The sequence below is a fragment of the Hibiscus syriacus genome, unplaced genomic scaffold (genome assembly GCF_006381635.1).
Source record: "Hibiscus syriacus cultivar Baekdansim isolate YM2019G1 unplaced genomic scaffold, ASM638163v2 tig00111409_pilon, whole genome shotgun sequence".
NCBI lineage: Eukaryota > Viridiplantae > Streptophyta > Magnoliopsida > Malvales > Malvaceae > Hibiscus > Hibiscus syriacus.
Window position 1 is genome coordinate 1,516,999 of NW_024063086.1, and position 9,731 is coordinate 1,526,729.

At 33.1% G+C, this 9,731-nt stretch overlaps 1 pseudogene; it reads right to left on the reverse strand.

The window, feature by feature from the left end:
• Positions 1–8,076: 8,076 nt before the first annotated feature.
• Positions 8,077–9,495, reverse strand: LOC120162840 (annotated as a pseudogene).
• Between the last annotated feature and the right edge of the window lie 236 nt (positions 9,496–9,731).

The window sequence follows — 9,731 nt, forward strand, 5'->3', positions numbered from 1 at the left end:
GCTATGCAAGAAGAATTAAATCAATTTGAGAGAAGTAAAGTATGGACATTAGTTGAAAGGCCTAGTAATAAAACTACTGTAGGTACTAGATGGGTATTTAGAAATAAGCTTGATGAAAGTGGTAATATAGTGAGAAACAAGGCTAGACTTGTTGCTCAAGGGTATACTCAAGAAGAGGGCATAGACTATGATGAAACATACGCTCCCGTAGCTAGGATGGAAGCAATTAGAATGTTACTAGCATTTGCATGTTTTCATGAATTTAAATTATATCAAATGGATGTTAAAAGTGCATTTTTAAATGGTTTTATAAAGGATGAAGTGTATGTGGAACAACCTCCAGGTTTTGAAGATTCAAAATTTCCAGACCATGTTCTTAAATTGACAAAAGCTCTTTATGGCTTAAAACAAGCTCCTAGAGCTTGGTATGAAAGATTGTCAAATTTTTTAATTGAAAAAGGTTTTTCAAAAGGGAAGGTTGACACTATATTGTTTCTAAAGCATAAAGGTAAAGATTTATTAGTAGTTCAAATTTATGTTGATGATATAATATTTGGTTCTACTAATGACGTTCTTTGCCAAGAATTTTTTAAGCTAATTCAAAGTGAATTCGAAATGAGCATGATGGGGGAGCTCTCATTTTTCTTGGGACTCCAAATCAAGCAAAAAAAAGATGACATCTTCATCAATTAAGCTAAGTACGTTAAAGATATGCTCAAGAAGTTTAGACTGGAAAATGGGAAACCTCATGACACTCCAATGAGCTCTTCAACAAAGCTTGACTTAGATGAAGGAGGTAAATGTGTAGATGTCAAATTATATAGGTCAATGATTGGCTCTTTGCTTTATCTAACTGCAAGTAGACCGGATATTATGTTTAGTGTTTCCTTATGTGCTAGATTTCAATCATGTCCTAAGGAATCACATTTACTAGCTGTTAAGAGAATCTTTAGGTACCTTAAGGACACTCCTAGTTTAGGACTTTGGTATCCTAGAGACTCTAGCTTTAGCTTGCATGCTTTTTCTGATGCGGATTATGGAGGATGCAAATTAGATAGGAAAAGCACCTTGCATCCTCCGGTACTTGCCAATTCCTTGGAAATATGCTAATTTCTTGGTTTTCAAAGAAACAAAATTGTGTTGCATTATCTACCACTGAAGCCGAATACATTTCAGCTGGTAGTTGTTGTGCACAAGTTTTATGGATGAAACAACAACTTTTTGATTATGGAATTGAAGTAGGTACCATTCCTATCAAGTGTGACAATACTAGTTCTATTTGTCTCACTAAAAATCTCATCCAACACTCTAGAACTAAGCACATTGAAATAAGACATCACTTCATTAGAGACCATGTCACTGAGGAAGATGTAGTTCTAGAATTTGTTGATACTTTGCACCAATTAGCGGATATCTTTACAAAACCCTTAGACAAGGAAAGATTTTGGACACTTAGGAGAGAATTAGGTTTGACCAACCTATCTTCACTTAGTGTTTAAAATAATTTTGGCACTTTTAAGAATAAATGAAAATACTTATAATAGTAATTTTTGATTGCATTCATTGATATTAGTTAGGGGGAGTTTATGATTCTTGATGAAAAATTAATTTTATGTTCAAATATCGTTTAAAAATTAATTTAATTGTTTGAACATGATTAATTTTCAATATATGAGTTGTCAATACCACTAGAGGAAATTAATTTAGCATTTTGGGTGTTTAAAATTGGATTTTAGCATTTTGGTGCAGAGGGAATCGATTCCCCCTTTGAAGGGGAACCGATTCCCCCCACAGGGGAATTGATACCCCCTGGGGTTCTGGTTATACACGGCAGAACCCTTCAAAATCCTCAATAATCCTCTCCTTTCTCTTCTGCTGTTCCCTCTCAACTCTCTCCCTATCTCCATTCTTGCCTCAAATCATCGATTTTAATCAGAATTCACTTCAAATATCATCTCCTAAACTTGCAATCATCATTAAAATCGTGCAAACAACATCAAAATCCACTCAATCTCATCCTTCAAGGTAAAATTTTCTAAACTCCCTATTTTATTGATTTTGAAAATAGGACTTGTTTTAACTAGTTCTAGGATGAACTTTAGATCGGGCATTGATTGTTTAGTGATTAGAAACTAGATATTACAACCAATTTCATCAAAAACACAAGAATTTTCCAAATTTTTTTAAATTTTCGAAATTAAAAAAAATGTTAATTTTCAAATTATTGTGTTTTGATTAAATTATGTTGTTGTTATGAAAACTATACATATATTGTTTCTCAAAACCATATTTTTCAAAAGTTTTTCAAAAACTTTGCCCATTAGGATTGATTTAGAGAACCTTGAAATATTGAGTTTTGGGATTGATTGAATTGCATACATGTGTTTTCTAAATTGCAGGTTATCAATTCTATTTCGATTTTCTAAACCATGTCCAATCCTAAATGTGCTAGGTCATCATCTAGTCGCTCACACCGTCAACCAAATCCACCTCCAAATCCTCCTCCTATTCCAATTTCTAATCCTAATCCCATTGATCCTAACTTGACTATCCAAAATTCATGTTTCAATCATCCTGGTCTTAGAAATCATCATTTTTGGTATTATCAATATTTCGAATCTTACAAAATCCGGGAAGAACGTATTCCTTCTCGTCAAGCTATGTTAACTATCAATTTTAAATATCTTCCTCTTTTACAAGAGTTGAAATTTGATAAACTCTTTGACATTGAACCCATCATTTATCATCAACTTGTTCGTATTTTCTATTCTAATGCTATTTGTGTTAAAAACCAAACTGAAACCAAAACCATAGGAATTCGTTCCTACCTCCTAGGACAATTCTTATATATTGACTCGACTTACATAGCCAATACATTTGGATTACATAATGATGGCATTTCAAATGAAAAATAGGTTTTAGGATCTCGTTATAAAAGAAGGGATAGTGCAAGTGTCTTAGACCTTCATGAACGTTTTCTTTATCTAATGATTTCTTGGTGGTTTCAACCATCCGGAGGTCGTTATTCTACTCTTAGAGCCTTAGATCTTTGGTGGTTACATTGTTTCGAAAATAATATTAAAATTAACCTACCTCAGATTATTTTTGCTGAAATTGTTGAAATCGTAAATCTTGTTCCTAACAAGAAACTATGTTCATCCCTAGTTTACGGTTGCATTTTGAGTAATATGTTTTCCAAAGCTGGGCTTAGAGTCGGTCTAGATGCCGTTTTTCCCCTTAAGAAACAAATTAACATTCTCTCCTTAACGAGAGCGGGATGGATTAAGGATAAGGAAACCGGTGAATGGGTTCGATCTTATGAAAATACTCCGGGAGCTAGTTCTTCACAAGCTCCACCCGAAGCTGACGAAGATCTCGAGCTTGAGCAATTAATGCGAGACATCGATGAAGCCGAAGATGAGCATGAGCAACCCGAGGAGCAGCCCGAAGAGTAAGCACAACCAACGCATCAAATGCCTCCATATTTTCAATCCTTTATGGAGACATTCGATTTCCGATACGCTACCATGGATTCACACTTTTCTTCTATAGAGTCCCACTTATCCATAATGGGAGCTCAACAATTAGAAATTCCTCGGGAGATGCATGCAAACAATGAAGCAACCAACGCGCGTATTAATGACATCACTCACGAAATGGCCGCTATGCGAGCTCGTTTTCCTCCTCCTGATCCTGATATGTGATTCTATGTTTTGCTTTGAATTCCAAACTTATTGTTTTAACTTTTTGAATATTTTGGAATGTTTGAATTTGTGGATTGATTGACTTTGAATTTGTTTGGATTTATGAATTGTTAGAAATTATCTATTTGGTGTGATTAAATTTATTCATTATTGCATCATTTACTTCATGATTAGATATATGACTAATTTTCCATTTCACATTAACTATGAATATTGATTATGAAACTAATGGCTAACGTTTCTCTTGCTTGTGATCTTAGCAGCTTAAAATATAATCAAATGGCTAAATGATTTCAAAACCTTGTTTAATTCTTTAAAATATCTTTTTGATTTAACAAAAAGGGGGAGAAGTGTTAAATGTGTTAAATGGGAGAAGTATTAAAGTAAGGGGGAGTAATTTCAAAACTTGTAATTTCAAAACTTGATTTCAAAATCTTAAAATTACTAAAATGTTTTGTTATATCAAAAAGGGGGAGATTGTTGAAAACATTTTGATATTTCGATATAACAAATTAAGTTAAATGAATTTTAAGATTTTCCAAATGATTTTCTAAGTATATTCGATAGAATTATTCGAATATCAAAACATTACTCCAAATCTTTCAAAGATCATTTTTAATCCTTACTCAAGTGTAAAATTAAGTTTTAATCTTAAAACAATTTCAAAATAATTTTAAAAAGTATTTCGAACCATTTCAAAGCCAAAAATTCCAGATTGCTCAGAGGGAACCGATTCCCCCAAGGGGGTACCAATTCCCCCTGAATGGTTTGGCTCCGAGAAATCCAGAATGCTATGAGGGAACCGATTTCCCACTAGGGGGTACCGATTCCCCCCTTGTATAACGGTAGAAATATTTGAATTTTACACTTAGGGAACCGATTCCCCATAGGGGGTACCGATTCCCCCCACGCTCCAAACTGTTTTATTAATTGTTTTCACACTAAAACAGCTATATTATTTTCTCTAATCATCCCCAACGTTCATAAGTGATTGAAGGTGTATTTAAGCAAGCTTAGAAGCCATTGATCAATAACAAGAAACATCAAGCAATTAGAATCAAGAGAGAATCAAAGAGAAAGCATCAAACCTCAAGTTTGAGCATTTCAAGCCTATTTTTCATTCAATATTCATTTTGTTTTCAAGAACACTTATTGTGCTCAATTATATTTATTCTTGAGTGTTCTTTCTTTGTTCTAGAATTGTTCAAACATATTTACCTTGTGAGATTTTTCTTGTAAGTTTGCAAATTTGTATTTCTCTTTGAGAAAAGAGTGTTCTCAAGAATTGGGGTATATTCTTGAGGGAGTTGTAAGGTTATCTCTTTGGCCTCAAAAGAAAGAACAAATTAGTGAATTTGCTGGAAAATCCTTAGTGTGGATAGCTAAGGTAGTGGACGTAGACTTTGGTTGATAAAGTCGAACCACTCTAAATCGCTGTGCAATTTCTTTCAATTTTCTGCAAAAGCTTCCACCAAAATTTTTATTGCCAATTCACCCCCCCTCTTGGTCAATTCAGTCAATCGATTAACTCAACAGAGTTGAAATCTGGCTTGAAAACTTTAACTGGAAACTAGCCACTCACCGTTGAGTTAAGCTAAACTGAATCCATTATGAATTGGCTCTCGAACTTGTATGAACTGGCTCTCAAACCTGATTTGAAGTTGATTCTAAGTTCTATCGATCTTTCTATAGGTCAAGTTGGATGATGTGTATCTCCTCGCCATTGAGTTAAGCAACCACCATCGATTTTTTGAAGATGCTTTTGAATCAAGTATCATTCATTATGAAGTTGAAACTTGACTCTAAAGCTGAAAATAATTATGTATGTGAAAAAGAATAAATGTGAGGCTCTTAAGTAGTCTAAGATGTATGCAAAATGAATTAGTTCTTCTTTTATTTCTTCGATGGAGTCTCATTCTTTGTCTGCTGGTCTTGTCCTTGGAATTGATCATGCCCAGCACTGTCAGCTTCATGGAAAATATCTTACATTTGTTCATTTGTTAGCTCAATCCAGTGATCTTGCACTCTTGATTGTATGGATCAATTTTAATCCAAAGATTCTTAAATGTTCTTTTAGCCTTTGTTTACTTGAGGAAGTAAGACTCTTTTACATTTCGGTTGATGATCAAATACTGGAACTGGTTGAATCATCATCGTAGTTGACACATCAATATTCAATGAAAGGTTTTCTTTCGTGCTTGGAAGCTTAAATGACAACTTCTAAAGCCAAGGCTACCTCCTCCAGTGTCTGTAAAATTATCCTGATTGTCATGGAAAAAGACTGACGAATAAGAAGGCATGTTACCTTAAAATTATATCAAGCACACTCTGTGCTTATTGTGAGTTCTCAGCTTCTTGTACTCGCATATTACTTTGAATTTCTTGCATAGGAATCTTGGCAGCAAAGCTTATCTCTACTCTAAACATATTTGAGTTATAAATGTCTCGTTCTCTTCCTTTCATGCTCATTTGGGTTATCATTACCATCAGGGCTTGAATTCCCATTGTTTTTCTTTGATATGGCATCTTCAAGTACAACGGTGAACTCATGCTTGTTATTCGGAAGGGATCTGATAGCGACCAAACTTTTTTCACTATCATAAGTGATTTTTTCTAGCCAACTCATTGTTGTACGTCTCTTGTGGCTTCTCGAGTGACCATCTTCAGAGTAAAGAGATACAATGTGACAAAATAAGTAATCATCCGTATTGCTTATACTCACATTAAAATGATTGGTAAGAATAGTTATTTTTCTGTCCTTTTGATCACATTTGGCCATGGATTGTAACACAACCTTCTTCTTCGCAACGTCAGACTCTTATTTTGATAAGAATCACATCAAGAGGCATGGGTGGTGGAAAGAGAAGAGATTGGAAACTTGGAGATACCCACACCATTTCAGGCCCTTCAACTGATATTTTTGAGAAAATATGTATTATCTAAGATATATCTCCCTTTTTTAAAAAAAGGTTTAGTATGAAAATGATGTCATAGCAATTGAAGCAAAATATCAGTTCACTAAATATCAAATAAACAAATCAAACAAGTTGTTTTCAAAAATTATAGTTGTAATACCCCAAATATCAAGTCAAGGGACTATTTTGAAAAGATTTGAAATTTGAAGATTTATTTGAATAAATGGTAAAAGATGAGAAAAATGATTTGGAATAGTGTTATGAACTAAATTGTATAAATAGATGAATTAAGAGGATATTTTGGTCCTTTAAGGGGAAAATGAATTTAAAATTCATTTTTAATAAGGTATTAAAGAAAATGGGGAAAGGGAAAAATAAGTTACCCAAAAGCCATATCTATTTTCTTATTCTTTCCCATGGAAATAGTTCTCCTCCATAGCAAAGGTAAAGTTTTAATTGGTTAGTGTTTCCTTTCGATTATGGTTGGTTCTTGCAAAATTAAGTGTTATGTAAGATTAGGAAAAGGTTATATAAGATTAAAACTATGAGATGGAGGAGATATTGGTGGTTTAAGAAAATGGGTTTTGAAATGATATGTTAAAATATGAGTGTTTATTGATGTTTACTAGTATATTTGACTTATCATTAAAGTAAATAAGAGATTAGAAGCATTAGATGAGTTTAAAAACAAGTTAGAAAAAAATAATGTGATTCTTAGATTCGAGTGAAGTTGAGAGATTTTAGATGTTTTAAGAAGCTAAATTAAGGAAAATTAGTAGGGATAAGTAGAGAAGAGTTTAATAGTATTTTTGGGGTTAACATAAGGAAATTTGACCAAATTTGGGTAAGTTTCGGGATGAAAAATGTAAAATTCTCGGTAAAGGTATCGATATTGATAGAACAATCACTACTAGAAAAACCCCCTTTAATGATGCGCATTGCGAATCATCTATGAGTGTGGATGACGCACAAATTTGCGTCATTGAAGCCACCGACATAAATATCAGATGACGTGCAATTGTGCGTCATAAATCTATGATGCACATTTATGACACTCATTTATGATGCGCATTTATGACGCGCAATACGCGTCATTGAATCTCCCGTCATAAATGAAGATGACACACATTTGTGTGTCATAAATTTATGACACACATGTATGACTTACATTGCATGTCATTGAAGCATACATCATTAAAAAAGATGACACACATTCGTGTGTCATGATTATATTTTGTAAATTATATATATATATATATATATATTGTAGATTGACAAAAAATAAACTAAATCGCATTTAATGCCTCATAATACTAAATATATATATCATATTATATATATGCAATCCATTTGCATACAATATATTCACTTTAAGTTATCAAAAATAGTGCAATCATATGTCGATACAAGGAACAAATAAAACAAATTAAAGAACAAAAACCTTATTCAACCATTAATCACACAGTAACTTCATAATCCTACTACAGTAAACTTGAACATCTAAAAACTAACAAAAGTAAAATATATTCATTCAAAATATGAAGGAATATAATGAATTGTTACAGGACCTTTTACAGCAAGAAGTACCTTAGTCTCATCTACATCCCCCTCTTTGTTCTCTTTTTTTATCTTTTCAGAATCAGAAAGCAAACCTCCAACTTTCTTCAAGCGTTCTTCTAGGGAATCTTCAAGCAACTATGAGAAGTATAAGAAGCACAAAGTTAAAAAAATATTCGAAATATGTGAACAACTATGCAAATGCGTATTTAAGTGGAGTACAAATAGGATACAATATAGAGTTGATGGCAGCAGGAACCCTTTTACTTTCACTAATGGAATGAGAATTATATCTGTTAAATCCATATATAATTATAAGACCAGTTCAGCAACTTACTCCCCAATGTATTTCTTTCTGGTTTATCTGATTAGTTGCATCCTGGAAGCTTCTAATAAGTGTTACAACCTCTACATCATCAGAAATGAAACTGGGTTGTCCAGAAGAAACTACAAGGAAACAAAGAAAACAATAGTCAAACAACACTTCTTTTGTATATGTAACATGCAGAATATGAACAATGAAAATGGCATCACATTGAAAGTAATGTGTTCATTCATGACCCCAAGCATTGCAGTGGATTGTGTTTTATGCAAATATTGCAACATAAGATCATAGGAATACTGTCGAAGTGATTGGCAACAAATTCAACAATAAATGAGGAAACGAATATATTCTTTTCTTACCTATTAGTAGTTACCAAATAAATAATTTACGGCTTTTACCTGACATACCTTGATGTTAACTTTACTCTGCCTAAGAGAACGAGCAAATTCCATCTCCTGATTAAGGAAACAACTTATGGTGAGTACAAAAAAATAAAAGTGATTAGTAAGTAAAAAAAGGAAGAAAGAACAGTATGTTCCACCTCCAAATCAGACTAATAAAGAACCCCTTCCAACTTTTGAAGGTCTCGTGAGTGTATCAATTCATGGTCTTCACGAAAGGTATTTAAGAAAGTTCTAGCTGCAATAGAAATCAAAATTATTTGAGACAAACTTATCAAAGTTTTTCCCAGTATAGCATACTTCAGAAGGTCAAAACAGCACAAGATACAAAAAAAAAAAATTAAAGTCTAGTATGTTCTAATAAATACCCTCATGCAGATGTCATTTTGCCACCATATCCATGAACGAATGTATAAAGACAGGATAAAGCACACGAAGCAGTTCATGTTGCATGCATTCAAAGACTATATTATGTCACTGTCAAAATCGATTACCTTATATAAATCTAGCGAACTATAAGTCCATGACCTCAGTTTGCTATACCCATCCTAGTAACGTGCCACATCATCCTCCGACCTGGAAAAAAGAAGAGTGATAAGAAATGAGGAAAAGAAACCTACAATAAATATTTATAAATATTGCATAGATCAACCTGAGCAAGGTCACCAACAACATAGTCTCGGAACAGCACATGACCATTTGGCTGGAAAGACAACAAAAAATTTGAAAATGAAGAAAGTTACCAAGTTTAGTTTTAAAAGCAAGGTTGATAAGAAATATTTATAAATATTGCTATTATGCAAAAATATTATCAATGACCTTGAGAAAG